This window comes from Zootoca vivipara, chromosome 7 (assembly GCF_963506605.1).
Source record: "Zootoca vivipara chromosome 7, rZooViv1.1, whole genome shotgun sequence".
NCBI classification, from domain to species: Eukaryota; Metazoa; Chordata; class Lepidosauria; order Squamata; family Lacertidae; genus Zootoca; species Zootoca vivipara.
In genome coordinates this window covers 94,188,112-94,196,686 of record NC_083282.1, presented here as the reverse complement: position 1 = coordinate 94,196,686, position 8,575 = coordinate 94,188,112, and positions in this window count along the sequence as shown.

Below are 8,575 nucleotides of genomic sequence, written 5' to 3'. Positions count from 1 at the left end.
CTAAGCTTAAGCCCCCCCCCCCCGTTTCCTTTCTAAGGAGGTGACGGCATCCCACTTCCCCAGCTCTTGGACGGCTGTGATGCAGAAGAACTCAGGGGAGTAAAAGAAGCTGGGTGGGAAAAGGGGCATCAAGGAGGATGCAGATCTCCATCAGTCCATACGCAACTCCCCAGTGATTATTATTTTGCTTCCAAATGCACATTTTCCAAGACGGAGGCCTCTTTCGTGCCACACTCAGAGGTGTTCCTGAGCCTCTAAGACTGGGTTTGTGTAGAATTCACGGAGGAGAGGGCTGTCAATGGCTCCTAGCCAGGATGGTTCTGCTCTGCCTTAGCAGTCAGAAGGAGCAAGGCTTCTGGAAACTTCTGGAGGAGAGAGGGCTCTTGCGCTCGGATCCTGTTTGCAGGTTTCCGACAGGCATCTGGCTGGCCTCTGTGAGAACAGGATGCTGGACTAGATGGGCCATTGGCCTGATCCAGCAAGTCCTTCCTATGTTCATTCCTAACTTCAGCAGACCCTCCAAGTGTCCCTATTTTCCAGGGACGTCCCTGATTTAGAGAAGCCGCCCTGGTTTCTGACCTGATCCAGGAACGTCCTGCTTTTCCTTAGGATATCCCTGTTTTCACCGGAGAAACGTTGGAGGGTATGGAGTTATCCGAGCCCCAAGCTGTCTGAAGGCAATCCTGTATAAGGAAGGGTTTTGTTTAATGTTTAATTATGTTTTTATATATGTTGGAGGCTGCCCAGAGTGGCTGGGGCAACCCAGTCAGATGTGTGGGGTTTAAATAGTAAAATTATTATTATGGAACGGGACGTCCCTATTTCATCAGATAAACGTTGGAGGGTATGCTTCCGTTTTCATTTTGTTGTTTTGGGGTTAATCACACACACATCCATATAGATGTTTTTCCCTACTTTTGGAAGCCATGGGTTCCCCTAAATAGCTGATCTCTCTCTCTCTCTCTCTCTCTCTCTCTCTCTCTCTCTCTCTCTCTCTCTCTCACACACACACACACACACACACACACAGTGTTGTTTGGTTCATTTCAGTTTCCTACGTCTTCATTCATAGATCTGTTCCATCGTTTTCTGCATCTGTCTGCATTTTTTTTAAATAAAAAGCTGCATGAAAATTTGCATTAGGTTTACACACATGTTTTGTGCACATTAAAGCATTTGAACACATTAGCCATAAGTGTGTGTGTGGGGGGGGGGGTTCATGTATATCTCAGTACTTTTTTGAGTATTGCAAAACTCCCCTTATTACTTTAGGTACAGATTAAGTCTGTTACCAAGAAGGTGTGGCCAGAATAAGACCCTCATAGCATAACTGTTTGTTTGTTAATTACATTTACATGCCACCTTTTCTTCCAAGGAACTCAAGGTGCTTTACATTATTCTCCACTCCTTGTTTTGTCCCCACAACAATCCTAGGAGGCAGGTCAGGCTGAAAGTGGTGGCGACTGCCCCAAGGTCATTCAGCGAGCTTCATGGCTGAGCAGGGATTCGAACCCTGGTCTACCAGGCCAGTGCTCTCTCCACTATTCCACACTGCTTATGATTCTAATTATTAGTGCCTGAGATACATTCCCGCTCTGTGCATGTGCAGGAACGCCACGGTCTCCAGAGCTGGTGCCTGGCTTGCAAGCCAAATCTTGAGCCGCCTTTGCCCATCTTTTCTGACTCAAGTGAAAAGTGGAGATGAGGGTCTCTCCTGCCCACCCCTCCCTCATCTCCCACCCCCTCTGCTCAGCGCCCCCCCTGCTGCTCTGCACAGCTGCCTAGGGCAATCCTCTGTATGGCTTTTCAGCTTCTTTGGAGAGGCACAGAGTCCCCATTCACAGATGCGGAGAAGCTTGTGAGGCCCCGTCCCGAGAGCCTCCTCAGAAGTCACCAACCCCGTTTCTTATATCTTATTCTATTATTTTTTTGCCAGTTGCCCCTGCCCCAGCGCTCTGGGCACCCATTGTATCTCAGGTTGCCTCTCCAGACATCATGTCACTGAGCGGAAGCGCTGGATGGGGTCAAGGGGGAGAGGAGGGTCTCGGGATGAGCTGGTGGGCAAGGAGGGAACAGGGAGGTTTTTATGGGAGAGCCTGACACCAGGGCGTGCGACGGGGAGCAAGGGGAGAGCCTCTGAATATGCCTTTCAGTGGGGAAGATAATTCTGAAACACAGGTGGGGGGGTTCCTAAGCTGTGCCATCTGTTCCGAGATGGCTTGGACCTTGCATTCTGTTTAAAATAGTGATTTACCCCATACTACTAAGCACATAGGGACCCAGGTGCTGCTGTGGTTAAACCACTGAGCCTAGGGCAGTGTTTCTCAACCTTTTTTGGGCCAAGGCACACTTCTTCCATGAAAAAAATCACGAGGCACACCACCATAAAAAAAGTTTAAAAATTTAACTCTGTGCCGCCCTATATTGACTATATAATTATGACTGTAAGAAACACTTGCCAATTGCTGTGTTGGTTGCAATCTCCTGTAATAAGGCTTCACAAGCCACTGATTTCTCTGCCAGCACAATCCTTTGCTCAGCAAGTTTCAGGTTGAGCTCATCCAGCCAGCTTCTTTAAGTTTGTCTAAAACCACCCTCCCGTGGTGGTGGCTGTTGAGAGCTGTGCTTGCCCCGCGTTGTGACCTGGCCGGCTTCCTTTCCGGCGGGTCAGTGCTGCCTATTGGCAGCCGCCAGGCACGTGACAATGCAAATCGCCCTTCTCGTCGCCGCACGTCGCGGTACACCAGCCAGCGTCTCGCGGCACACTAGTGTGCCGCGGAACAGCAGTTGAGAAACGCTGGCCTAGGGCTTGCTGATCAGAAGGTCGGCGGTTTAAATCCCTGTGACGGGGTGAGCTCCCGTTGCTTGGTCCCAGCTCCTGCTAACCTAGCAGTTCGAAAGCACGTCAAAATGCAAGTAGATAAATAGGAACCGCTACAGCGGGGAGGTAAACGGTGTTTCCATGTGCTGCTCTGGTTTGCCAGAAGCAGCTTTGTCATGCTGGCCACATGACCTGGAAGCTATACGCCGGCTCCATCGGCCAATAATGCGAGATGAGCGCGCAACCCCAGAGTCGGTCACGACTGGACCTAATGGTCAGGGGTCCCTTTACCTTTACCTTACTAAGCACATAAGCTGAGCCCTGCTAGATCCCACTGCAGGCATGACTTGGCTGGTGAACTCCATGCTCTGGTAGCTTCCAGACTAGATTACCGCAATATGGTCTACATGGAGTTTCCCTTGAAAATGACCTGGAAAGTTTAGTTGCTTCAAAATGCATCAGCCAGATTACCAGACGGGGTTCCATTTAGATCGTGTGTAACCATACCCTCCAACATCTGGGTGGTCCAAATCGGGACACCCGTTTTTTGGGTCCCGAGCTCTCGCAGGAGCCAACTGACTTGCGCCAGAGCACCAGACCAAAAGAACAAGACGTTCCAAGATCCAAGGGGAAGCCAGGAATGACTTCTGTAATTCTGGGATGTCCCACTTAAATCAGGACAGCTGAACAGTATGATACAGTATATCCCTTTTTTTTAAAGGTGCTGCATTGGTTTCCAGTTTCGTTTCTGGGACCAATTCAAGGTGCTCACATTGGTGTTTGTGTTGGTTCCAGGGAAAAGATCCATGAAAGGAGAATTTCTGCAGATGCCAAAATCCAAGTCTGGGGCAAGTACTCTTTGGTGAAAGAACCCCAGCAGGGATTTAAAATCAGCAAAATGAAGTGTGAAAATCTAGGCTGTAAAACCTTTAAGATGTGCCCTTCTAAATGAGTTCCAAAATTGCCCCTTTTAAAAGTTCTTTCCAAAGTTTCCCTCTTCCCACAGCATAGGAAAAGACGGCACATTTGGTTTACTTACCGGTATAACCTCTCCAAAGGTCAGATTCGTGTGCTTTTCCATACATCAGTCAGAAGAGTTGCACACATAGCTTAGCTACGAAATGGCAAACATTCCTAGAACTATTGGTATAGGAACACAAAAGAGGCTGGTGAGAGCCATGTGGCTGGAAGGAGTAGCTCAGAGCACCTCACATGCTGAGCTTCTCTAGTAGACTAGGGATACAACAATAGGCTTGATTACCTAGTTCCCTGCAATGCGAAGGGGACACAGCTAAGCCTGGCAAGACAGCTGACTCTATGGTCTTAACCCCTTCATGCATTAATTAACCCTACCATTTAAAGCCCTAAATGACTCAGGTCTCAAATAGATGGAATACCACCTCTTTCCCTATAGACCAGGGATGTCCAATTTTCAAGAGACTGTGATCTACTCCCACTAAAAAAAACAAAGGCGGTTGGAGGATGGATGGCGGCTAACAGATTGAGATTGAATCCTGACAAGAGAGAAGTACTGTTTGTGGGGGACAGGAGGCGGGCAGGTGTGGAGAACTCCCTGGTCCTGAATGGGGTAACTGTGCCCCTGAAGGACCAGGTGCGCAGCCTGGGAGTCATTCTGGACTCACAGCTGTCCATGGAGGCGCAGGTCAATTCTGTGTCCAGGGCAGCTGTCTATCAGCTCCATCTGGTACGCAGGCTGAGACCCTACCTGCCCGCAAACTGTCTAGCCAGAGTGGTGCATGCTCTAGTTATCTCCCGCTTGAACTACTGCAATGCGCTCTACGTGGGGCTTTTGAAGGTTGCTCGGAAACTACAACTAATCCAGAATGCAGCAGCTAGACTGGTGACTTGGAGCGGCTGCCAAGACCACATAACACCAGTCTTGAAAGATCTACATTGGCTCCCAGTATGTTTCCGAGCACAGTTCAAAGTGTTGGTGCTGACCTTTAAAGCCCTAAATGGCCTCGGTCCAATATACCTGAAGGAGTGGCTCCACCCCCATCATTCCGCCCTGAGGACCAGTACTGAGGGCTTTCTGGCGGTTCCCTCGTTGCGAGAAGCCAAGTTGCAGGGAACTAGGCAGAGGGCCTTCTTGGTGGTGGCGCCCGCCCTGTGGAACGCCCTCCCAACAGATGTCAAAAAGGAAAACAACTACCAGACTTTCAGGGAGGCTTTTAATGTTTAGTAGATTATTGTGCTTTATTCTTCTGTTGGAAGCCGCCCAGAGTGGCTGGGGAGACCCGGCCAGATGGGCGGGGTATAAATAATAAATTTATTTATTTATTTATTATTATTATTATTATTATTATTATTATTATTATTATTATTATTATTAAAAACTGGCAGTCAGTGATCTACCCATTGTATTGTCCAAAGTTGTTGAGCATTGGGTGTTTTTTTAAAGGAGGATCGATCAGGGTCATGCCATCGACCAGGACTGACCAGGGACGCACCACAATCGACCAGTAGGACATCCCTGCTATAGACCCTCTTGGGTGCTGAGATGGGCAGAAGGGAGCCTCTTGGTTGTTCCTCCACCTCCAGAGGCTCAGGGGGAGAGGCTCTTCATCCTGTGCCTGCCTGGTACAACTTCCAGAGGACGCTGAAGACATGCCATAATTAATCTATGGAACTCCCTCCTATAAGAGGCAGCAATGGACACCAACCCAAATGGCTTTTATAAAGGATTAGGAAAATTCTTGGAAGAGAAGGATATTGATGGCTCCTAGCCAGGATGACTCTGCAGCAATGCTTATGAGTTCCAGTTGCTGGAAACCGCAGGAGGGGAGAGGGGCCTTGTGTTCGAATCCTGCTTTTGGGCTTGCCATTAGTGTGAGAACAGGATGCTGGACTAGATGGGCCATTGGCCTGATCCAGCAAGCTCTTTTTATGTTCTTAATCATTCTCAAGCCTCAAGTACAGGGGGTTGGACTAGATGACCCCCGTGTCCCTTCCAACTCCCTGGTTCTGTCTCTGTGGCCCAGCAGCAAGTCTGGATGAGGGCTGATCTGCAAAGGATGGTCTTCTCCTTGCGCTTCTTCCTCTGCCTTCATTTAGGATGCTCCCCCATCCGTCCAGCTTGGGCTTCCTGTTCTTCGTGTTCCAGCTGCTTCTGACGCTTGCTCCGCCCCAGCCTTCAGACACATGGACGCCATCCGAGGCATCCCTCGGAGTTCTGGGGTCAGGCTGGCCTTGGGCGGGAGGAGAGCCCAAAACTGCAGCTGCAAAAACAGAAGCAAGGCAGGTGCCGCTGACCTCCTCCCCAACCATCCTTGGCCTCCACTTGGCCTGCTGTGTTTTCATACAGGCAGCAGAAGGACAGCTGGCAGCAGCTGGGCACGGCTGGGGAAGAGATCCATCGGACCTCGGCATAGATGGGGGAAGGGGGCCATTCTCCTCCCCCCCCACTGGTGTCTTGCTCTCCTTCGGGCTCTGTGTGGCAGCCATGCTCAGGGCAGGCTTCTCCAAATATTTTGTCCTAGAGCGGCCCAATGTGCCACCCTTTCCCCCAAGTTAGTTGGCATGGGAAATGTAGGGTCCCAAGGTACAGGATCCCGAGAGCTGGAAGGGATTCACACAATTCCCATCCACCGAACGCCTAGCCTCCAACAGTCCGTCATATTTTCGCAGAGCAAACCAAAGGGAAGTTTTGCTAGAGAAAAATCAATGTTGCATAGGGGAAAAAACTTGTCTCCTTAGCTATGTGGCTGGGGCAAACCAGTCAGATGGGTGGGGTGCAAATAAAATAATGATGATGATGGTAATGATGATGGTGGTGTGTGGGGAGTGATTTTTCAAAAATAAGAATAAGAATAAGAAATTTTTTATTATTTACATCCCGCCCATCTGGCTGGGTTTCCCCAGCCACTCTGGGCAGCTTACAGTGTTAAAAACATAATAAAACCTCAAACATTAAAGAAAAGAATATCTTATGCAGACTATAAATAAAGCAATAAATCCATAGAAAACAAAAACCAGTTTACAGTTACATATACCCAAATTAAAATAACTGCCAACCCCAACTAAACATTTAACCAACCCCAACCCAATTAAAAAAAACACCAGAGGAACCAAAATTTAAAACCCCACAAATTAAAAACCTTCCAGAATGATGACAAGAAAGTGCTCCCCAAATAATACATGGGATGACATGGGAGGTGTGCAAAATGTACATTTTGCAAGAGCTTTCTGTGGATTATTTGTTTTAAATCAGGGAATTGCAAACAGAGAATTATTCCCACCCACCCAGATCACATTTGCAATTTATGGCTCAGAGGAGACGTCTCTTGTGTCTTGGGTGACCCTTCTGCTATAAACAACGGCAGCTCAGCTCTTGAGCAATGGATGCGTTTGCTCTCTTCCCACGCAGCCCAGGCCAGGGCTTTGGGCAGGGCGGGGGGGGGGGGGGAACAGGGGCTCCCTGGAGACTGGATGGATGGAGAAGCAGGAGCAAGGAACCCTCTGATCCTGCACTCCCTCTCCCCCCACCTTCCTGCCTCTTCCCCCGAAGAAGAAACAAACGGTTCTTAAAAAGATGATTCCTCTTCTCGTTCCTTCCACTTTCCAGGCAGTTGTTGGAAGCAGAAGAAAAGCTGCTCCCGATCGCTTTTGGCAAAGCCCCGCTTCTGTCAATAGAGATGGGCTCTGCCCCAAGAAGCGAGCTCAACGTGAGGCAGGGATACTAGGTCCCATCGCAACATCTGCAGGAGGGATGCTATCCCACCCAGGAAGATGGAATGAGAAGGTGAATTGGTCCTTAGTGCTGTGATGGTGATAAGTTCCAGTCTGGTCCTGTTCACCTTGGCAGAAGCCGCTGAAGAGGGGTGTGTTTGTCTGTGGCACGCATATTTTCCAAGTGTGGGGGTTCAATCTAGATGATGCCCCAAGTCCCTTTCCATTCTTGGGGTCCTGTACCCAGAGAGGGTGGGAATCCAACAGGAATTTGCTGATAAGGGTTTTGTTGTTTTTTGGTAAGACCTTAGCTGCCCACTAAGGAGAAGGGTGAATTATGGTGCTGGAGGAGACTCTTGAGAGTCCCATGGACTGCAAGAAGATCAAACCTATCCATTCTGAAGGAAATCAGCCCAGAGTGCTCACTGGAAGGACAGATCCTGAAGCTGAGGCTCCAATACTTTGGCCACCTCATGAGAAGAGAAGACTCCCTGGAAAAGACCCTGATGTTGGGAAAGATTGAGGGCACTAGGAGAAGGGGGCGACAGAGGACGAGATGGTTGGACAGTGTTCTCGAAGCTACGAACATGAGTCTGACCAAACTGCGGGAGGCAGTGCAAGACAGGAGTGCCTGGTGTGCTCTGGTCCATGGGGTCACGAAGAGTCGGACACGACTCAGCGACTAAACAACGACAGCTGCCCACTTAAGTGTCCTCGTCAGCATCCCAAAAGAATGAGCCAGGTTGCAAGAGCTACAACTAAGGGGTTGGGCCCTGCGGGCTAATGGCAATGGGTGGGCCTTCCTCCACCCACCCACCCACCCACCCACCCTCTCCCCCTCTCCTAGCTGCTAGGTAGGAGAACGAGAGCCAGAGACACTTTTTTGGAGCTGAGCTGGAAGCTGGAGACACAGAGGCCAGCTTGCTCTGTACTGGATCCAAAGCTGCGATTAACAGAGAAGCAAGATTGGTCAGGGGGTGGGTGCTGGGAGCCCCTCCATCCTGTACTCAGAATGGTTGGGATTCGAAATGGAAAAAAGTATCTAATAAGAATATATGTGTATAT